This window comes from Coloeus monedula (genome assembly GCF_965178545.1).
Source record: "Coloeus monedula genome assembly, chromosome: 3".
Lineage (NCBI taxonomy): Eukaryota > Metazoa > Chordata > Aves > Passeriformes > Corvidae > Coloeus > Coloeus monedula.
In genome coordinates this window covers 97,787,317-97,809,046 of record NC_138783.1, presented here as the reverse complement: position 1 = coordinate 97,809,046, position 21,730 = coordinate 97,787,317, and positions in this window count along the sequence as shown.

Here is a 21,730-nt window from a genome sequence, read left to right as displayed (position 1 = left end):
GTGCACATTATCACACTTTCCTTTTTGATCTGTGTTTTGCTGATTATTTACTGTATTCAGCTATCATATTTATGCATTCATTTATAATTTAGAAGAAAACATATGTAGGGTATTATGTGTCCTCATAAATCTATTGATGAAATATGTACCATATAAAAAAAGCAGTATCTTGTACTGACAATCCTCAGTCTTCCATTACAGCCAAGAATATTTACTATGTTATTAAGACCTGCAGTGCAATTCTAACTGACATAAGAGTAATACTGTTAATATATCTAGAGGATATCATAACAGTAACTTCATCTGCAGGGTGTGAAAGCTTTTCTACATGTGTAATAGATACAGCTATACTTATTTCATCATTGGCTTTGGATATTTGACTTTAACTGTGTAAGAATAGGGACTTGTCCAGGTGCTTTATGCAACTGTGGGGTTTTATGCTAGACATAATAAAGTTTATCTTGCTGTCTTGTCTAACCTGCTCTCTTAAATTCCAGACAAATTCTAGTGTCATTTTCCACGTGAAATATATTTTACACCCAGCAGCATGTGGAATTTAAATTCTATTTAGGCTTCCACTCAGTGCATTTATAAGATTTTGGATATCTCTATGATGACCAAAAAAGAGATACTGCACCATACTTGTTCATAACTATCATTGCTACAATTTTCATGTACTTAACTCTTGTTCTGAGTTTGCAGAGAATCCTTCCAGACTGAGATCAAGTCTGACTGATGCTTCACCATGCAGTGTGAAAGTATGGAAATGTGATCTCTTTTAAGAGACTTTTAGAGATTTAGCAATATTTTTAGTTAAAGTTTTCTTTGTGGTGTCTTCTAATTTCTGTTTCTAGCATACAAATTCATTAGTGTAACATCATGAAATTTTTACTGAAGGGAAGTTTCAGAAACTAATTGCAAGATTGTCTTAACAGCTGCTGCTGGTTACACAACTCTGATTCTGCTAAATTAGGAGAAGATTATATGTCCTGTCCTGTCCAGCCAGCTCTTTACATAGATTGGACCACCAGTCGCACACTCTGGCTGTGACAGAGTAAGGCATAAGGAGAAATTTAGTTGGGTACATTGCATGTCTTACAGGATTCTACAATGTATTTCAAAGGTTTCTGAAGTCATACTCTGAAATCTTCTAAAAAATTTCTGAAAACAATTTCATTTTCCTCCTCATTTAAACATAACCATGAACAGAGGTTTAATGTACTTAAGAAAGTATGCAGTATTGTACAACTGGGATGACAAGTTTTTGAATCCCTGAAATTCCATACTAGGTATGAAATATATTTTCAGAATTGAAGACTAATAGACATCACGTAGCAAATTAGTATTCAAAATAAAAATAAAACTAAAACTGAAAGAAAAATACTGCCCTTGCTATTATTACTCCTTGTTATCAATGGTAAATATATACCCTCTGTTTGGGGTGAAATTATTAGACTCTTGCTCTTTTCAGTCAATAAACATTAATTGTTTTTTTGTCTGGCTGATTTTCTGCATCCATTTCTTAGACTAACTGAGTAATGAAATTAATTGACACAGACACAACTCTAAAATTCAGAATAGTTAGATTATCTTAGATTCAAAAATTGAAACAAAATTGGGTGCAATTCTGAGTTTGTTTATATGCCCACACATACTCTTGCATGTCTATAATATGTATATAATTGCTTTTAAATATATGGCAATATCTCAAAAAAAACCCCTTCAAAATATTATTTTCCTTCGAATTTCCTACCTTAATATAACTAAAATATTAGATCTTTTCTTCATATGAGAAAGGACAATCAGAACAGCAACCATGAGTGTCCATTGTATTATTGATACATAAAATATATAAACAAGTCTATGTGTGTATGTGTATATGCATGCATATTTGTCTATACTTTTGCTTATTAAACTCAGTAATAGATAAAACATCTTTAGGGGCAGAATCTGCTTGTTTTTAAGATAGCATCCTAAGGACCTCATTGATCTGGGAGCTCCTTGTCATAATGTAATAAAACTAGGTTCAGTTTTGTTCCAAATAATGTTTGCCTTTATTTTTCACACTATTCTATTCATTATTTTGAGGGCTGGGCAATATCAAGCCAGCCTGTGCTGACGAAATGTGACCAAGAGAGAATCCTTTGCTCTAAAGAGCTAGCTTATAATGCAATGACTCACAAACTTAGTATTTATTTCAAGGGCATGACCTTAAAGAAGTCATTTGACTTCACAAAGATGTTTCTGTGTACTTAAATTGATGTGTCATGGTGGACAGTTCACACTGACTCAAGGCTGCTGGCAAATTTAGGTTGATATTTCTGAACTGGGAATCAGAAACAGGCTATGAATTCTCTAGTCCATTTGGCTAATTGAAAAGTCAGCATTTTATCTTCTGATACAGCTGTAAAACAGAGAGAATGGAAACTGTCCTGTGTTTGCTTTTAATTTCTGCACATTCTAAACACTAGCAATGTCCTATACACTCTGTGTAATTGGGAAGTATTCCAGTAAATGAGATTTTTTCATCAGTGAAAAACATCTATATTTGTCAAACAACTTTTGAAAGCTTCTAAGTGTTATGAATAGAAATGCAAATATTTCAGAGGATTTTATTTTTAATATAGTGTAAATATTTCTTCACACACACTCAGTTATATACCTATATTATGATGCTGAATGATCATGCACAAAGACTGCAACATTTTAACTTTGTAAAAAAATATAGTACATCCCTCTGATAATGAGGAAGTGACAAAAATGGTATTTTATTTTTTCTCAGTGTTTTAGTGGCATGCACTGTGCTTTCTTCTGAAATGCTGGGGTACTACACAGACTGAAATTCTCAATATCTACTCATGTAAAAAGGTCATTCATATTTGCTTCAAGAATAAGATTCAATGATGAAATATATTTATTGGTTAAATCTGGATTCCAGGAGCATTTAGAGAAGGACATCACAAGATTTCCCATGGGTATATCTTGGTAATGAAAGCCTGCAGTATTGCAAATGTATGTTGAATATGGTAACAGTTGAACCTTTCTTTATAACTTTCTTAATTTTAAGTATGATGGCCATTTAGCAGATACCCATCACCAAAATTTAAGAAAGGAAAAAAAAGAACCACCACAGTATGTTGCTACAGAAGAAGGCAGCTAAAAAACAGCACTTTATAATTTTAGTTATTTAATTTTTGACAATAATTAGCCACAGCAGGATCTACTGAATGGATCTGACCAATCTTCTTTTTGTATTTCTTTGTCAATACTCTTTCTCAACTTTTGGAAACTTCTGAGAAAGGAAGAGAGCTGAAAATTACAAGACTAAACTTGCTTTGCCTGAGCAATAATTATTCAATTACCTTAGACTGATCAGGTGAAATGAAAGACCTATTGATAGTTTCAGTATCACCAAATCCCTATCATAAATACCAGTTGATTATCGTTGCTTTTAATTTTTATAAAATGAGTGATTCCAATATTGAAAGTTTCTTCAAAGGGTTTGAAATATGCTGGTGGAAATAATTTATTATATCCAGAATGAATGATAATGTATCATAGATACTAATTTGTATATTCTTGTCTTTTTTTTTTTTTTTTTGAGTGCAAAGAACTATTATATTTTTGACAGTCATAACAAAAGAACAAGTGACAATATTTGAAGTGCTATAATTATTCATGACTTAGGAGGAAGAAAGCCTTCTTTCTCAGTCCATGTTCACAGGCCCACCAAAGCATGCACTGTTAAATGATCAAACCTTCTAGTCATACTTAGGGAACAATTTATGTGTGCTAAAGTCAAAGGGAATCTTTCCACTACTCTTTGCATTAGCTTGCTGGACCATAGAGTTTTTAGGATAGGGATTGTCTTTTCATTAGGTATAGACCATACAAAGCAAATATGACCTCAATTTCGGCTACTTAGTACAGATACATTTATCATAGAAAATAGTAGCAGGTTTTCAATCCAGTGTGTGGCCTATGTGAGGAAAAAGAAAATATATAGCAATTCCTTAAAATATCTCCATTTTTTCTTCCTCTTTTCACTGCTGGGTGAAACCCCAATCTGTTTTTCATTAACTTGCCCTTGATACTGGCTTTAATAGTGCCAATATCAGTTTAACAGATAATCCTGCATGATTTTATCTGACACTATAACATTCTTGCTTCTTTGCTAATTGATCCCCATTAGTTATTTTCTAACAAAGGTTTGAATGAAACACATTAGAATAAATGTCAAATACTGAAAGGCAGTTCAAATGAAAGTATTTTGCAATACTTCAGACTTGTAATTAATCCATAAGCTTCCTATAGTTTGGAGTTTGTTTACTGGCTAGCACCAAATATTTACTGTAAGGTGTATTAGTTTTCTTTTTTCTTTTTTTTCCATACTCAGAAGAAGTATAACCTAACAAAAGAATATGCCTTTTGTCTGGAAGTCTGAATATTTTTAGGTCAATTGATTCACATCTATTGCTTACTGTGTGTTATTAGGTTAGTCAGCTACTGACAAATGTAGCACAGACTCTAAATAAGATTATTTTTATATCACTATTTACAAATCGGAGTTCTCAGCTGGGATTAGAGTGATTAGAAAGCAAAAACCATTAAAAAAAATCATGAAGATGTGTTAGCTTGTGGCAAACCAGCAAATCTGTTACCATCTTCAGTTATTTTGTCTGTGTTTAGAACAGAAAAGTTGCCTATGGCTGAAATTACTCAGTAGAGGTAAACAGTAGACACACATGGCACATCCATACCAAGCACAATATTCAACATATAAATTAGATTTTGAGTGCTGGCTGGATCTGGCTGGCCTCTAGCACAGCCTTCGGTATTATGTCATCTGCCCTGACAGACACAAATGCCCAAGGAGCTGCTCTGCTAGAAAGGAACACTTAGTGCCCACTGCTCAAGCCCCTTCCACCTCTGACATATCCTTACGATGTCTGGCACTGGCAAAAAGTCAATGATTGCTTGCTTCAAGATACTCTTCCCTGAAGATATCATTCGATTCCCTTATATTGCCAGGGTGAAGAAGGCTGTGTTTGTGAGGGGCAAAGCCTGGAATGAGTCAAAACGTTTTTGTGATAAGAATGTAATGCTCCTGCAGCAAATCAAGTCAGGTCCAAAGGGATCCATAAATGGGAGTTTTTGCCTTATTCATTCACAGCACAATGTATACAGATAAACTGCTGTAAAATGTTGTTAAAAAAAGTTGCCTCTTTTAACAAAGAATGCTAGCCTTGGTTAACAGAAGAACAGTAAACTGAAAATTGAGGAGTAGATGTGCTACCTATTCTGTTAACCTTGCTATGATATGGCAACACCTCAGAGAGTGGCAGGATGTGTAATAATCTCCTGAATAATCAGATCTTTTAAGCCAGAACACTTAGCAATTACCTTCTGAATAGACCTTAAGAGCTGCTAGCATTGTTCAAACGTATCAGCTTCCACCTGAAAACCTGATTCCTCCAAATCAAATTTGCAAGTGAAAACTTCTAAAAAGAATTTTCTGTGACCTTATCAAGTCACATGTCACTTCATGTAACCTTGGGTCTTCAACTTGGTTGTTTTATTTTTTTTATTACTCCTATAGATGCCTAAAACCCCAGCTATGCTAACTTCACTCTGCACGTTAAGTACGACTGACAAAGTAGTCCACTGAGAGCTGTCATATCTCTTTGTAGTTCTCTCAAATTATTTGATGATAATACCGATTTCTAACCTAGAGTATCAATACAGAATTGCCATAGTCACTGTGATCTCCCAAACTGCAAAGGTCAACCCATGTGAAGGCAACAGCAGTAACAGTGTCAATGCTAGCAGTTGTTTTATGTTTCAAGGAATCCAAGTTTAAGAAATTATTTATGTAAGTTATCATCTCTATATATATCGCTATCCAAAATAGCAGGAGAAAAGCTTTTTTAAAGTATTAAACCAACAATTATTCAAAATGTGTAGGAAAATCCATGCACACTCTGTTAGCATTTGCCACAATGCAGCATTTCTTTCCCACCATGCTAGCTTAACTGACTTAGTTGACGTGAAGAGGAAAACTATTTTTCCACTTTTGGTCCTGGTGAATGATCTTTTAAAGGTGCAAAATGTTTTATGAGTTATGAAAAAAAGTGATAGAAATCCACCACTACCTTTGTGCTCTCTTGATCACTGAGTGATCAAGGGCTGCTAAGAGACAGCTGCTTTGTCCCTCCAACAGATAATGGGGTGGTTGAGAACCAGAGCTTGTGAACATGAGGCTCTCCTATGTCTGTAGAGGGCTGCTCCTACTCAGTCTTCCTGGCCAGGTGGCCTGTAGCAGACTCCCACTGTAATGTCACCTGTCCCTGCCCTTCCTTTAAACCTCACACAGGAGGTCTCAGTCAGCTCCTCATCCATCCCCAGGCCAAGCCCCATGAATTCCAGGTGGTCACTGACAGAGGGGGTGATGCATCCTCCTTTGTGTCCCCTCCCCGTCCTTTCTAAAGAAGCCACTTCCAACACTTCAGTCATTGGAGCTATCCCACAACATTTCCATAATGCCAATAAGATTGAAGCTCTGCAGGTGGGTGCACATCTCTAACTCCCCTTTTTTATTCCCCATGGCTGCTTATGTTTGCATAGAGTCATTTAAGGTTGGCTCCCAGCCAGCGAACCTGACTTACTGGCTTGAGTGGCTGGAATTCCTTTGTGCTGCTATATAAGACAAAGAAACCAGTGAACCTCCACTTTTCATTACTAGGCATGAATATAGCACAGTTTTAAGTAAAAGCAAGCAACAGAACCATAAAACTACTGCAACATATGATTAAATAATTGTGCCTAGTTACATTTATTACATATAGGTATATTAGTTTTAAACATGTATCATGATTGTGTCCAAAGATGCCAATCAGAGCTAAGACCTGAGTGGAGATCAGGGAGAAATTATCTCTACCAGAGAGGTTATATTCTAAATATCACACATGAAGATAAAGGTTGAGAAGGATATGGCCTATAAATAAATGAACATGATGATGACTGACACAGTTTTATTTCTTAATTATGTTTGTTGTAGCTGCTTTTCTCTAGATAACTTATTCTGAGGAATTATCTTACATACTTGCTGAAAATAATTAGCAGAAAAAATATCCACAGCAGATGAGGCTTTGAAAGCTTTTGATAGATCCTGTCTAGGTCAGTGGAATATTTTGCCAATGAGTACTGTGATAGCACTAATGCAAGTCCACCTGAGCTCCTACTGATGGTAATACTACCAGCAGACACACTAATAAATTATAATGGGCACAGCAGCAGCAGCAACCATTCCAGAAAAATCCTTAAAGTGAATTTCCTTTAATGGGGGGAAGACAAATGGCTCACATTTTATCACTGGATTTCTCCTCTTTCAGAAAATTGCCAATAAACTTCTTGTTCTCAGCTCAAGATTTGGCAATGTCTTGGACATAACAAATTTAACCCATTCAATAGTTTTGATATGCTTATTTTTGTCAATTATTTGTTTGAACTCTTCTTCTTCAGTCAAGCAGTCCTATGTCTTTTCACATCTGAAATTAAGATAACTTATTTTTATAAATGGCTTACAAATTGAAGTAGTGCTTCTGAGGAAGTTACTCAGAAGAGTTTGCCTGTACTGTAAGTACCTAAATTCATGAGGTACTTCCCATTTAGATTTAGGAGTTTCTCTCTGGTCTTTCCAGACCGACTCTGCATGAACAGCTGGTACGTGACGCTTCCTAAACTCAGCCAGAATCCCAGAGAATTAACTGTGGGCACACAAACAAATGTTACCAAATTTCTGTGGCTTAATGACCCACCTCATATTGGCTGAGCTCGTGTGCTCTGTTAGCACTCCAATTTTCTTTACTTAGCAAATAGTACCAACAGACACAGTTTGAGACATTATTCCCATACCGAGTTGTTTGCTCTTTTTCTGCTGCTGAAGACCATCCTTTGCAGTCAGTGTGGCAGAATAAATATTCCTTTTCTACTACAGGTTAGTTTAAACTTCTATTCACTGCTCATTTAGTCTAGTCTGTTGCCTTATGCTAAGTGGTTAACACATACGCAAACTTTTCTTCTGCTAATTTAATTTCAGGGAATTATGATCTCTGTCAGAGGTATGGCACTAAAGCTGGAGTTAGTTTCACTAGTGCTTGTCTGTAAATGCCTTTATCTCTTTCAATTACAAAGTAAAACACTTAAAATCTGTGTGAATGAAATTGCCCCAATTTTGGGATGGGCTAACAATGTGCTGATGAATAGCTGGCTCAGCTGACAGGCAGAACCTGACAGTGTTCTCACAGCTTGGGGATCTCACACTCTGGTCTGGTAAGTGGCCTGCTACTTGAAGCATTTCAAAGAATTTTTATGTGTAACCATATCTTCTTATAAAAACACTGTCAGAGACATTAATGCTTCCAGAATTGCCTGGTCACTATGTAATAGATCTTTTTGCTAAAGCATTCAGTGAGAGAAGTTGTGAGACTTGGAATCAATGCCTTCATCAGTCTGTGGATTTTCAAAAATATATTCTCAATAGACTACAATACAATAGATGCTAGTTTGGGTAGAAAGCACTCTCCACATTCCAGCTGAAACTGTACTCTGGGTAGGAAAAAAACTAGGATAATTTTGCCTAGGAAAAGCATGGACAATATAATCCAGTGAGAAAAGCATTTGGAAATAGATATCACTACCTACTACTGAGTTTGCCTTTTATGCAATTATTTTGCAAAGAGGAAAATAGTTCCAACACTTCTGATCTTCTAATTGTCTTTTGTTGTAGTCCAAAAGTTGAGATTTTCTAACAGCTTCTAAGAATGGTTTTTTCAGAAAACTTACTTGCTGTTTGAAGCTTGCAGCTATGATGTTCTTTTGAAGTCCACAGGTCTATGAGCAACGTCCTACAGACCACCAGTTGTCAAAGGAATTACCTGCAGAGCTATAATGTTTGATTTTGAACAACCAGATCCTTAACATTGTGGCTGTAGATTAAAACTTAGTTGTTGAAGAGAGCTGACTTGTGAGTGAATGTGAGCTGTGACATATGCCTTAGGTATTTAGACACTGCATTTCATTTCTCCCTGCTTTAATTTAATGTTATTTCTGCTCTCCTTCCTGTGCTAGTCAAGTGAAGTTAAAGATCCATATATATACTGGTAAACTGTTATATGGTGTTAGGCATATGATTTTCTGTAATCCTTAAATTTTACTATAAATAATTCTTTCTAATATTAAGAACTCATCAGTCTGCATTGCACTTTAAAACTGAAAAAGTTGCACTCAGGTTGTAAGGACTTACTCCAAGGTACTTTGTGCCCATTTCTAATCTAAAAGACAATAGAAGCAGGGATGGGTTACCAGCCTCTGGTTAGAATAATCCTTCATTTCAGTGAAAGTTACTCACCACATTTGTCAAGACCAAATCAAGATTTCCATGTGTACGTAGGGCAAACTGCACTTTCAGTGTTTCTGTAAATGGTACATGAAGTTGTCTGAAAAGGATTAATCTGAATCAAAATCTGACCATACAAACAACTAAAAATGGAATGATTATATAGCACAGTGAATAATTAGATTTACTATAGAATGTTTTTGTCTGTTTGCCTGAGGTAGGAGCTTTTTTAATACTATTAATCATATTAACTACCATAACACTCGAGGAGCCCAATTACACTATACCTGTACAATGCCTAATTCAGAAGATACATGGGTTCATCCTGCAGAAGTACAGACCTAAATGGCAATCGGGATGTAGACTGTGAATGTGAAGAGGGATTTTCTTGACTCACTACAGCTATAAATACCACCTCAGGCCTTGCGCTGTGTTGATTAGATGTTGTGGTTTCTGCAAGAACTGCATGGGTACAGCAAGGTTTCAGCTGTCCAGAATATATTGCACAGAAATTCACTGTATATCCTCTTTGCTTCTATCCAAACGTGTAAAATGAAAATAACCACTAAATTTATCTCACAATTAACTTATCTTTTTCTGAATGGTATTTCGAAGAATAAAGATGCTACACCATAGAAATACTGGTATTGTAGTATTGTTAGAGATTGATCAGAACTTTGACTTCTTAATTAGGTCTAGTTTCAGGTGAAAGCAAGAACCTTGTTTTGAGTGATCATCAATGGAAAGAGAGGGTATGCAAAAACAGGAGTCCATTTCCAGTTCAGAAAAGCACATTGTTAACTTAGGGAGGACCTTCACAAAACAAGTATTAGCCTTTTTAATTATTATTCACTTTCTCTTCTGGAAAAAATCAGCAATGGTTAATCATGTAAGATCTTAGCAAGGATCTCAATGAAAACATTAAATAATTGCAGAAAAAGTTTAGATTTGCCATCTCTAGTGAAAAAATCAATGACAACTGAACAGTTCTCTATAGATGTTAGGAAACACTCTTGTGACTTGATCTCTTTATAGAATATCTGTGTTAAAACTGAGAACATAGATCACACTTTAAGATGAGAGTTGCTTTTTTGTAAGTCAAGAAAAAAATAATTGAAATCATGATTAGTAACCAGGAACATGAGTTCTCAGGTCGCATAAAGGCCCAGATCAAATGTTCTCCTTTTAAAAATAAAAATGAGAGTTTGGAGTAAAATACTGTATTAATATGACTCCAGTGACAATTCCATAGCCTATTCCAGAGTTTACACTTTTAAAAGGATATTGATAAACAGTGAAGATTGAGAAAATCCTTACAAGGATGAATCATAGTCTGGAAAGCCTGCTTTGTAGTAAGAGACTAACAAAACAGAACCTAATTACCTCAACAATAACAAGGTTAGAAGGCTGACTAATCATGATTTGTAAAGTATGTAAGTTGAAAGAAGTTAATACTAAAAGCTTCTTTAATAGAAAAGCCAAAGTGAAGTGCAGTATTTTAAAACCACAAGCCAGGAATATGACTTTGACAGTAAGAGTAATTAAGTACTGATCAAATTTACTCAGATACTGTAGAATCTGCACAATGAGAAATATTTACCTTAAAAAAACCCAAACCACCTATACACTTTAGTTCAACGGGTTTAACAGTAAGTAAAAGGCTTCATGAAAAACAAAGCAGTAACAACAAAAAAAATCAAACCAAACTGATGAAGCACTTGGGCCAAATGATGAGATGTGTCTCAGTAGGTAATTTTAATGTTATTCTCTAGCTTTGTCTTTACTCAAGGAGGACCAGAGCCCATCAACTGCTTCCACTTTTCCAGAACTGAAATATTGTCTCTGTTAAAGTCAATATCTATACCTGTCTCAAGCAGTTTAAGGTTGCATCTCAGAAGCTTTTTAGTACAAATTCTTGTATTTTGTTCTCTAAAAAACCCTTAAATACATGAAGTGATCTTAATGTGCTATTTTCTGTCTGCAATATTTTTAGTTCAAACCTTTGTCAGAAGGAGAAAGTGACATTAAAAGTTTTAGTAAAAAACTGCAAGGCGAATGCAATTAGAATGTAACTGAAAAGGCATGTATCATGACAAATACCACATCTCTGGGAAATTCTAGTGAGTATTAGTTCCCACAATACACTACTCTGAAATTATCTCATTGGCCATGCAGGTTGGACTCTAAAGTATATTTTTGATTTATCTGGCATGTAGCAAAGTCAGCAGTGCAGTAAGCATTTAATTTTACTAATAATGAAAGATTTTGAATTTGAAAATATAGATGTGATTTTTCTGTGTTGTAATTTTGTTACTCTATGTAATTTTCTGTGAAAGTAGTTATCAATCAAGTTTCTCCTTCATGAGCAAACCAGAAGATAAGATACATAGCAAACAAATTTCTTTCTTGAAATTTAATAAGCAGCATTTTGGGGTTACTCAACTAGGAGACATTTACTATTTTTCCCAAATTTGAATTTTCTGCATGTTCATTGCAAAATAATCTCTGGATTTTTCTTGTTTACTTGGTGGACCTGGCAAACTCATTCTATTTGTTTTTAATTTGTTTTATGTCCTGCAGTTTGGCAATAATTTCTTTTGCAGTTCTCATTTACTTGGAATCCTACAAAGGACTATGTCTGTTGTGTGTTATCACCCTTGTACCCAGAAAGCAAACTCACCCAGTGACCTGAGTATGGTGCTCATTCTGGATTTTGGTCCAGTGAAGATGAGCCTTTTGCACCACGAAGCTGGTGAAACATACCATTACAACTGCATAAAGTGTATTAGGGTCATACTGGCTCATCCTTGCATCAAAAGAAATCTAAGTCCATTGACATTATGAAAATTGGATTAAGAAGACCAAGCAGGAAACAGGGAGGGGGAAAGGAGTCAATTTCTGTTCATGCAATTGTAGAAAGCCCCTCTTGCCATCCATTAAGTTAGTATTTTCACACACAGAATCAGCAAGATTGAAATAGACCTTCAAGATCATCTTCACAGAATCATGCAACATTTTGAGCTGGAAGGGACCCACAAGGATCATCGTTTCCCACTACCGGGTGAATGCCCTGTGCAGGGATTAAACCCCCCAAATCTGGCATTATTATCAACCATGTCTGACTAACCAACTGAGCCAATCTCAGGGCTATCCAGTCCCACCATCAACCCAGCACCACCACAATCCTCCTTAAACCATATCCCCAAGTGCCGCATCCAGACGCCTCTTGAACCCTTCTAGAGATGGTGACTCCACCACCTCCCTGGGCAACTTATTCCAATGCCCAACTACTCTTTTAGTAATTTTTTTTTTCTAATATCTAATCTGAACTTCCCCTGGTACAACTTAAGGCCATTCCTCTCATCCTTTCCCTTGAGATATGGCAGAAGAGACCGACCCTCACCTCACTACAACCTCCTTTCTGGTAGTTGTAGAGAGCAATGAGGTCTCCCCTGACCCTCCTCCTCTCCAGACGAAATACCCCCATCTCCCTCAGTCACTCCTCATGGGACATGCTTCCTAGACCCTTTACCAGCTTTGTTGCCCTTTGGTGGACATACTCCACCACCTCAGTGACTTTTTGAGGTGAGCGGCCCAAAACTGAACACAGGATTCAAGGTGTGGACTCACCAGTGCCAAGTACAGGAGGACAATCAATTCCCCAGTACTGCTGGCCATACTCTGAGCAATTTTCAATACACTCTTCCACAAGGCTGTAGCACTGCTTGGAGCTATTGTAACCCAAGGGTAGGACCTGGCACTTTGCCTTTTTGAACATCATACAACTGGTCTTGGGCCATCAACCCAGCCTGTCCAGATTCCTCTGCAGAGCCTGCCTACCCTCAAGAAGATCAACACTCCCACCTAACTTGGTGTCACCTGTGAACTTACTGAGGATGCATTTGATCCCATTGTCCAAATCATTGAGAAAGATATTAAACAGGTCTGGCCCAGATTATGAGCCCTGGGGAACACCACTAGTGACCAGCTGCCAGCTGCATTTAGCTCCATTTAGTTAATTTTGAATACGAATTATTTGGAATGAATAAAAAAAACCAAAGAAACAAAATTGAGATGCTCCCCTCCACTTCCCATCCCCTCTCCTCCCCTTCACTGTCCTTTTACTCTCCTCTTTTTTGCTTTTCCTCCTGTCCCCTCCCCTCCTCTTATCTTCCTTCTCCTCTCCCCCCCACTTCCCATTGCCCTTCCCTTTGCCCTTCCCCATTATACTTGCTTGCTACTAACTCAAGCAGTAGTACGCAACACACTTTATCTGATTTAGAAATTAACTCATGGAAATTTTACATTCATTGAACATGGGAGACCAAATTATGCCTTAGTTTGACTGACACATAAAGAGGTTGCATTGGATGGAACTCAGGAGAGTTTGGCCTGTCCTCAGACTGTCATGTACTGTGATTTCTTCAGATTTCACAAGCATTGTCGTTTAACTCCATTCGGCAACTAAGCCCCATGCAGTTCCATGCAGCCATTCCCACACTCCCCGCTTAGGATGGGGGGAGAGAATCATAAAGATGAAAGTGAGAAACTCATGGCTTGAGGTAAAGACAGTTTAACAGGTAAAGTAAAAGCTGCACATGTAAGCAAAGCAAAACAAGAAATTCACTCACCACTTCCCATGGGCAGACAGGTGTTCAGTCAGGAAAGCCAGGCTTCATCACGCATAGTGGTGACTTTGGAAGACAAACACTATCACTCTTATTGTCCTACTCTTCCTTCTTCTTCCCCCAGATTTATAAGCTGAGCATGATGCCATATGGTGTGGGAAATCCCTTTGGTCAGTTGGGATCAGCTGTCCTGGCTCTGTCCTTTCTCAAGTCCCTGTGTACCCCCCGCCTGCTCCCTGGTGGGGTGGGATAAGGAGCAGAAAAAGGCTTCATACTGTGCAAGTGCTGCTCAGCAATAACTAAAACATCCCTTGTTATCAACATTGTTTCCAGCACAAAACTAAATCATAGCCCCACACTAGCTACTATGAATAAAATTAACTCTATCCCAGACAAAACCAGCAAAACAAGTAAAGTTGGGTTGATACTAGAATACAATGAAACCTTGTAAGAAGTGATGGTGTTGTATAGCAAGTTGCATTCTTCTCTCTGAATGATTGCTCCTGGACTCCTGCTTGGAGTTATAAATATGCAGTGGATTGCTGTAGATAAGGCACAGATTCCAATTGTACATTTAGTTTTCTGAATGTTGTAAGAGGAGAAAAGTACATTCTGCTGTTCTGACCAAATGCCTTTTACTTACATACTTTGATCACAGATTTGCGTACAGTCTATGGAAAGTTTAGTTTTATTGCTGTGTTTGAGAATATTTAAGTCATAGTTGCAAACATTAATTGCAAACATTACAGGTGATCCTTTGGTAACCTGTAGGAAATTGCCTCCTCCTAGTACAACACAGGTGGAAGATCATTATTCAGATTAACTAGCACATATTTTAATATCCCCCAAATTTATCTTATAAAAAGCATGACATATTCATCAAAATAAAGACTGTCCTGCAAAATTTGGGACAGATGGCAGTGCAAGATGACATCTTTTCTAAATGTGTCAAAATATTCACTCAGTCAAGCAATACGATTGGTTGCACATTGTGGGTGCATTATTAAAATAACAAAAGCAGTAAAATTCACTTGCATGAACACCTGCTGCTAGAGTGGCTTAATATAAGTAAGCCAAAACATATAATTAAGTAATATAAATATAATTTCTTCTCTGACAAATAAGTTAACAGTGTAATGTGGCTACTGCAATTCTTAAAACATTTTAAGTCAGTGAATTATACCTGCATTTAGATTTACAATATTTAAAACCAAAACATACCTTCCTAGGTGACACTTAAGGAAGTATCCTTCATAACATATAACAAAATACTATATAAGAACAGACACACAACAGGCCTACTGTTGTCTGCTAGATGATTAGATCAGATAGTATATATTCCTGTACCACTTGAAACAGGAGAGCATAGAAGTGATTGATAAACTCAATATCACAGACAATTCAGATTTGAGAATACAAAGCACTATGTGCTCTCTAGTGAGGATCTGACATGGGGGCAGAAACAAAGGATCTAGAAAAGAAGAGCTACAGTTTTTGGGTGGGTTTTTTGGGTTTTTTTGGAATTGAAAATCTCAACTCAGCTTAATACAACTCTTGTGGCAGGAAGTCTCATAAAGGTATGAATGCGATTTCTTTTTCAAATTATGGCAAGATCTTCAAGACCCCGTTATCTTGTTCTCTGCTTTGTTCTCAGAGAACTCAGGCAATTCTCACCTGTTCTCAATGCAGGGTCTTGCACTCAGGACAGTGATAAGTGCTATTATTAAACTGATCAAATGAACATGCTGTGCAGTGAAACAAGGTGTATCTGTGGAGGCCTGACCACATATGTGCTAAACCACCCTCAGTCTGATACTATACACAGGAGTGAACCACAGACCCTGTGTTGTAGCACTTGGCAATAACCACAGGACCCCCACTTGACCATCACTTGGTTAGCTTAGTGGCTAGCTAAGTAAAATATGAACATCAAATGACTGGTCTCCTTATGAAAAAAATAGGAAATCTGTTTAAAATGATTGGGCATGGGGCAAATGTCTGCTTTGCTGTTTTTTTATGGGAGGATGGGGAACGGGAACAAAATACTTTATTTCTTGGTGTGCAATTATGCTGTCAGCTCCATGAAAACGCAGATGGGTGAATATGGGAACAACAGGCTGGTACTGTAGAAACTACTACTAGTAAAGGGTTAACAAAGACTGCATTTGCTGTACATGACCACGGAGCAAAGAGATCGGCAGTGTGAATTGTGTGATCCTCCCGAACGCACACACACACACACAGGGACACCTTCGCTCCTCCGTGTGCTCAGTGCCCACCTGTCCAGCCCCCCGGTGCCCGGCCCGGCTCCGCCGGCTCCGCTTCGCGCGGGGATGCGCCGCTCCTTCGCGGGGGGCTGTGGATGGAGATGCGGTTTCTGTAGCGCTGGGCTGGCTGCGGGGAGCCATTGGCTGGCGGCTTTGTGAATTTCATTCAGTTTGGTCCAATAGCGGGAGGAGAGCGCCTGGTACAGCCTGGACCTCTCCCCCCCTCCTCTCCCCCTCCACTCCCCCCCCCCCCCCCCCCCCCCCCAATCTCCCTCTCTCTCCCAGCTCGCCTTGCCTTGCAGATCAGTCTCTCCGCGGCTCGGTCTTTCTGCATAGGCAATCACAGCTCTTACTTGCAGACTCAACTCTCCCTCTCGCACTGATTGCAATGAATTTTCTGCCTGAATGTAGGTCGCTTACAACCGAGAACACGAGTTTCCTTCAAATCCAGTGTTGTTGTCTTTCTTCTTGTTATTTTTAATTTTTCCCCCCTTTCGTGGTCGTTGCATTCCTTTGGAGAAGCCAATCGCATTGGATTCCAAAAAGGAGAGCAGGAACCGTATGTGAATAATCCTGGCTGCATGATAGCCCGAGAGGATTTCCCGAAAGATTCTGGCTGTGTAAAAAAGATCCCTATGCTTCTGCAGCTATCCCAGTTTTAAGGTAGGAGTACCGGATTTGTAGTTTGAGTGTTCATTTTCTTTTTTTTTTTTTTTTTTGTTGCTTTTTCTATTCCCCCCCCCTTTTTTTTTTTTTTTCTCGGCGAGGGTGGGGGAAGAGAGGGAGAGGTGTTGCAGTTGGTACTCTGGCAAAGGGCGAGCAGTTTGCTGCAGTCGTCTGTGCTTTTACTTTTCACATCATGATAAAGCGATACTTTCATGCTGACATTTCCACCATCATACGCGGTCTTGTTGTCACATATGCATATTTATGCAAATTTATTTCTTTTTTACCCACTTCGGTCTCGTCCCTTATATCCCCCTTGCACCATAATTTGTTTGGAGGCATTTTGCTGCAATCAGCTATTTGGAAAGGCTCTGAGGTTCTGTGTGAGATGTTTACAAAGTAGCTCTGCCTTACAGGGAAATAAACAGAAGAGTGTGGAGGAGAGGAGGGAAAAATATCTGCAGTACAGGCAGAGAGAGAAAGAGCGAAGCCACAGTTTCTTGCAAGCGCGGAGAAGGGCAGGAGCGGTACCTCATGCTCTGTGTGTGCGCCAGAGGTTTTCAGGGAAACACAAAACCAACACGTAGGGTTTTGGTTAACCACTTTGCTTGCCACCACCACAGCCACGAAAAAGCAAAAAGGGACAGGGACGGGGACGGGCGGGGAGGACAAGGGAGGCGGCTGCTCAGAGGAAATCTTGGCTCTTCTTGGATTAAGCGGTTCACCCGCTTTCGCTTAAGCTATTCCGTGGTGGGTTTTCTTTCTTGCCCCCCCCCCCCCTTTTTTTTTTTTTTTTCTTTTCTCCTTCTCCTTTCTTCTTTTTCTTTCTTTATTTCCTTTCCGGGCACGGGTAAAATGCCCGCTTTTGTGATGGGCATGGGCTTCCGCACGTGATGGAGCGGGGACTGGCACTGGGGAGAGCCAGCGTGCGCGGACGAGGGGCGGGGGGTAAAGAAAAGGAGAAAATAAAAGAAAAGCATCACCGCCACTCACCCCCCCCCACACTCCTCCCCAGCTCGGCAGTAAATCGGCTTCTCTGCAAAGCTGGGGCGGGGGCGGGCGAGGCGGGCGCTGGCGGCGTGGGGCGCCTCCGCGGCCGCCGCGCTTTGCCCCTTCGCCGCGGGAGAGGCCGTCGGCAGCCCCGCAGCGCCCGGGGGAGCGGGGGCGGCCCCGCCGCAGCCGCCCTGACGGACACATCTCGCGGGCGAGCAGGGTCGGGGCGGGCAGGGCGCGCTCCGCGCAGCCGCTGCGGAAGGGTGCGGGACACGGGCAGCGGGAGTGGGTCGGGGCGGGTGTCCCGCCGTCGTGCCTGGAGCGGGGCTAAGAATAGATGGCGTCGCGGCCGGGAAACTTGGCCAGTTTGAGCGCCCGGCGTGGGGGGAGAGAAGTTTGCGGGGGACGCGGCGGCAGAGGCGGGGCGCGGCCGCCAGGTGGCGCTGCGGGCCCTTCCAGCCGCGCGCCGCCGCCCCCCGCGCCGCAGCGCCGCGCGCCCCGCCGCGGGGCCGTCCCGCGCCCGCCGCGGGAGAGCGGATCCGAGCGGGAAGTTCGGGCGTACGCCGGGATTGGGGTGGCGGCGACAGCGACGAGGGGCGGAGTGGAGGCTGAGAACTCCTCCAGCGGCAGAGCCGGGTGTGAAGGAGCCGCGGCGCCCCGGCCGGGCGGTGAGCCAGGAGGGACGGCAGCACCTGAGCTGTGGTACAGGGTGCCGGGGCTCGGCTGTCCGTCTGCAGCCTCCGTGCAGCTACTGCCTGCCGTAGGGATGGCTGAAACGCACGGCCAAGTTCGGATGTTTTGTATTTAGAGAGAAACCAACACCACCACAAAAATCCAAAATACACCCCCCCTCACCCCCCTTCAAAACACCCATTTAACCATGTTTGATCAGTGTTGAAAGCAAACACTGATAACATTTTAGTCTGGTTTTAAATTGATAACGTTAAGGACATACATGCATGTGTTTAGATGATTAGAATTCAAAGCTTAATTGGAGGAATTTACAATCAGTTACACCAAAATGGAAATCCCTGCTATTCTTCTCTTCCCAAAACAGAAATACAACTGCTGATGCAGATATCTCATGTATTAAAGGGTAATATTTTGTCCCATATCATATGGGGCAAAATTTAAGTTTTTATTAGGTGTATAAATCCTCAGTTAGCACTAAAGAAATAAACTATTTGTCACCTTAAGAAGCAATTATTTTCACTAGTTTTAGTTCCTAGGTAAGAGCACTGCTTTGCTTTGTAAAAGCAAACTGATTTCATATGTCAAATGAACACTGCATTTTATTTTCATTTTACTTACAAAGTACTTTATATTCTATTAATATCTGTGAGGCTTCTGTATAGGCAGTCCTTATATAGACGTGAATTAAGGCAGGAAATTCCAAATATTTTTTGCTTACACTGATGAGTAGAGGGTTGCATGCATTGTCTTATGAATCATATTCCAGTGAATCATTAAGGTTTGAGAACCATGAAAACATGTCATGCAGTTCCTGGTTACTCAAAACATCAATCTCTATGGTGGCATATAGTTTTGTCAGAATAATAGAAAAATAAACTTACTTTTGACATAATTTTTATAATTGTGAAGTTATTAGTCCTTCGTATATAAATACAGCTGTTATGACTCTCTCTGTCTCTATTCATATGCCAGTGTATGGTATAGACCAATTTTTGTTGGTGGGTTGTGTCCAAGTGCCACCTATTAAGTTGTACCAAATACTAAAACTGAAATTCAGTTTGACATCCAAAACATCTTGGTACTCAAGAGGACCAAGCTAATTCAGAGCTAATTTGAATTCTTTTTTTAAAAAAAAATTCGTTGAATGTAATGGCTCTTAGTTTTGGTCTCTAGTGGAATACATTCATATAGATAAGAAAATACATTTTCTTCTGCATTTCTAGAGGGAGTGATTACTCGCCCACTATTGTTTTAAAATGCAGTGCTGTATCACAAACATGTGGACTGTAAATTCAGAAACTCCCAATGTGTTTTTCTTGATCAGCAAAGCACAGTGATCACTATCATTTCTTTTAAAGACATCACAATATGAGCAAACAAGAGCCTCATAGCGTGAACAGAACAGGCCAACTGGATTAAATTAGGACAAGTGATAAAACTGGTAGGTTTGCTGGACACCATGCTAGCCTATATGTTTTGTAGTCTTCCAAATATTTTATCTTTAGCTGATCCCATGTTCTTGGGCACATCATTCACCTGAAAATTTTTTTACATTTGATAAAAATGTCTATCCTAATAGCATCCTTCAACTGGAGAGCTGTCATGCAGAGATGAAGGCAAGAGGCAGAAAGAAAAGCTGTTTAACTGAAGCTTTGTGTTAAAAATATTATATAGAAACAAGGATCTGTTTGGCTTTTTTTTTTTTTTTTTAACAAAATAGTGATTCAAGCAGCATTTACTGATTGCTACACAGAGGTTTGCATGTTTGTTTTTGACAGGTTCTCAATACAGCCTCCTCTTGGCCTTTCAAACATGCACGCTGCTGTTTGATGGCTGAATCACATAGTGTAAAGAACAGCTCCACCTGGGTAGGACAGGAATAAGCATCATGCTATAACCAGCATATAATTTAGTCATTCTGTCGCTTGAAGACTTGTCATCAGGATTCAAGATCTCTTCTGCATGAGTAAATTGGTTAGTTATGTGCAATGAATTACAAGGCTGTGAGTCTTTATAGAAGTAAAAATCTAATAAAATATAAACACGAGCTGCACAAATCAATATAAGTATCTCATGTCCAGCTGCAGCTATCCTCTGTCACAGTTCAACTCAGGTGCTCTCAAGCAATGTTTGTAAAGCATTTATGCTGTGAGCCATTTCGATCCTCACATCTGACAGGGTTGTGTACTCAACTATGTCACCTTTTAATAGTTCTCCACTTCACACTGTGTTTGTTTTAGTAGTCCCCAGATTGGATTTTAAAGAAAAATAAAAAAACACCAGTAAAAAACCCCCAGACACCAAAGAGAAAAAACACCTTGCTGTCTAGTGGAGGAAGAACAAGTAACAAGTTTTATTGACAATATTCTTGGAAAAATTTTAGCAATGAGATAGGACACAATGGTAATAAACTTTTCGCGACTTGAATATAAGGGTAGAGAATAGAAAATTGAAAGATAACCTTTATAGACAGTCTGCAGTGGTTGAATTTAATAGGTAGGAAATTATTCTGGAGACGTTTCCAGCAAGCTTATCCCTCTTTAACCCATGTAAACAAATGGGGATGAATTTTGACATTAAAAATAAGCCGTATATGAAACAGGGTCACTTTACGGCTTGCATGCATAGCTGACATGAATAGAAGCAGCCCTTGTAGAACACTGGCTTATCCTGTAATATCTGCAGTGAGGTTTTACCAGTGTCATGGCTAATTCAAACCAAATGCATTACCACATGCTGGAACGATCCCTAGCTAGGAATGCTCAGATTCGTATTGTAATTATCTAAAAATGAATTGTAGTCACTGATATCACAATGTATGATTCTTTCAGCTGTCTTCTGTGCTGAGCCCACACACCACTCAGTGTCATAGGACGTATTTCAGTAAGTGTATACCACTGACTATCTTCAGGGGAGAGTTAGGATTTTCCATGCTAGTCTATCTTCTGTTATTTATGTGCTAACTGAGATTTGCAACTTGATGGGGAGGCTGAGCCTTTCAAGAGAGGTAGGCTTTGAAAAATGAGTGGCACTCTTACTGCTTCTGCAGTGACTGTTATGATTTCATATATAATATGAATATAGAT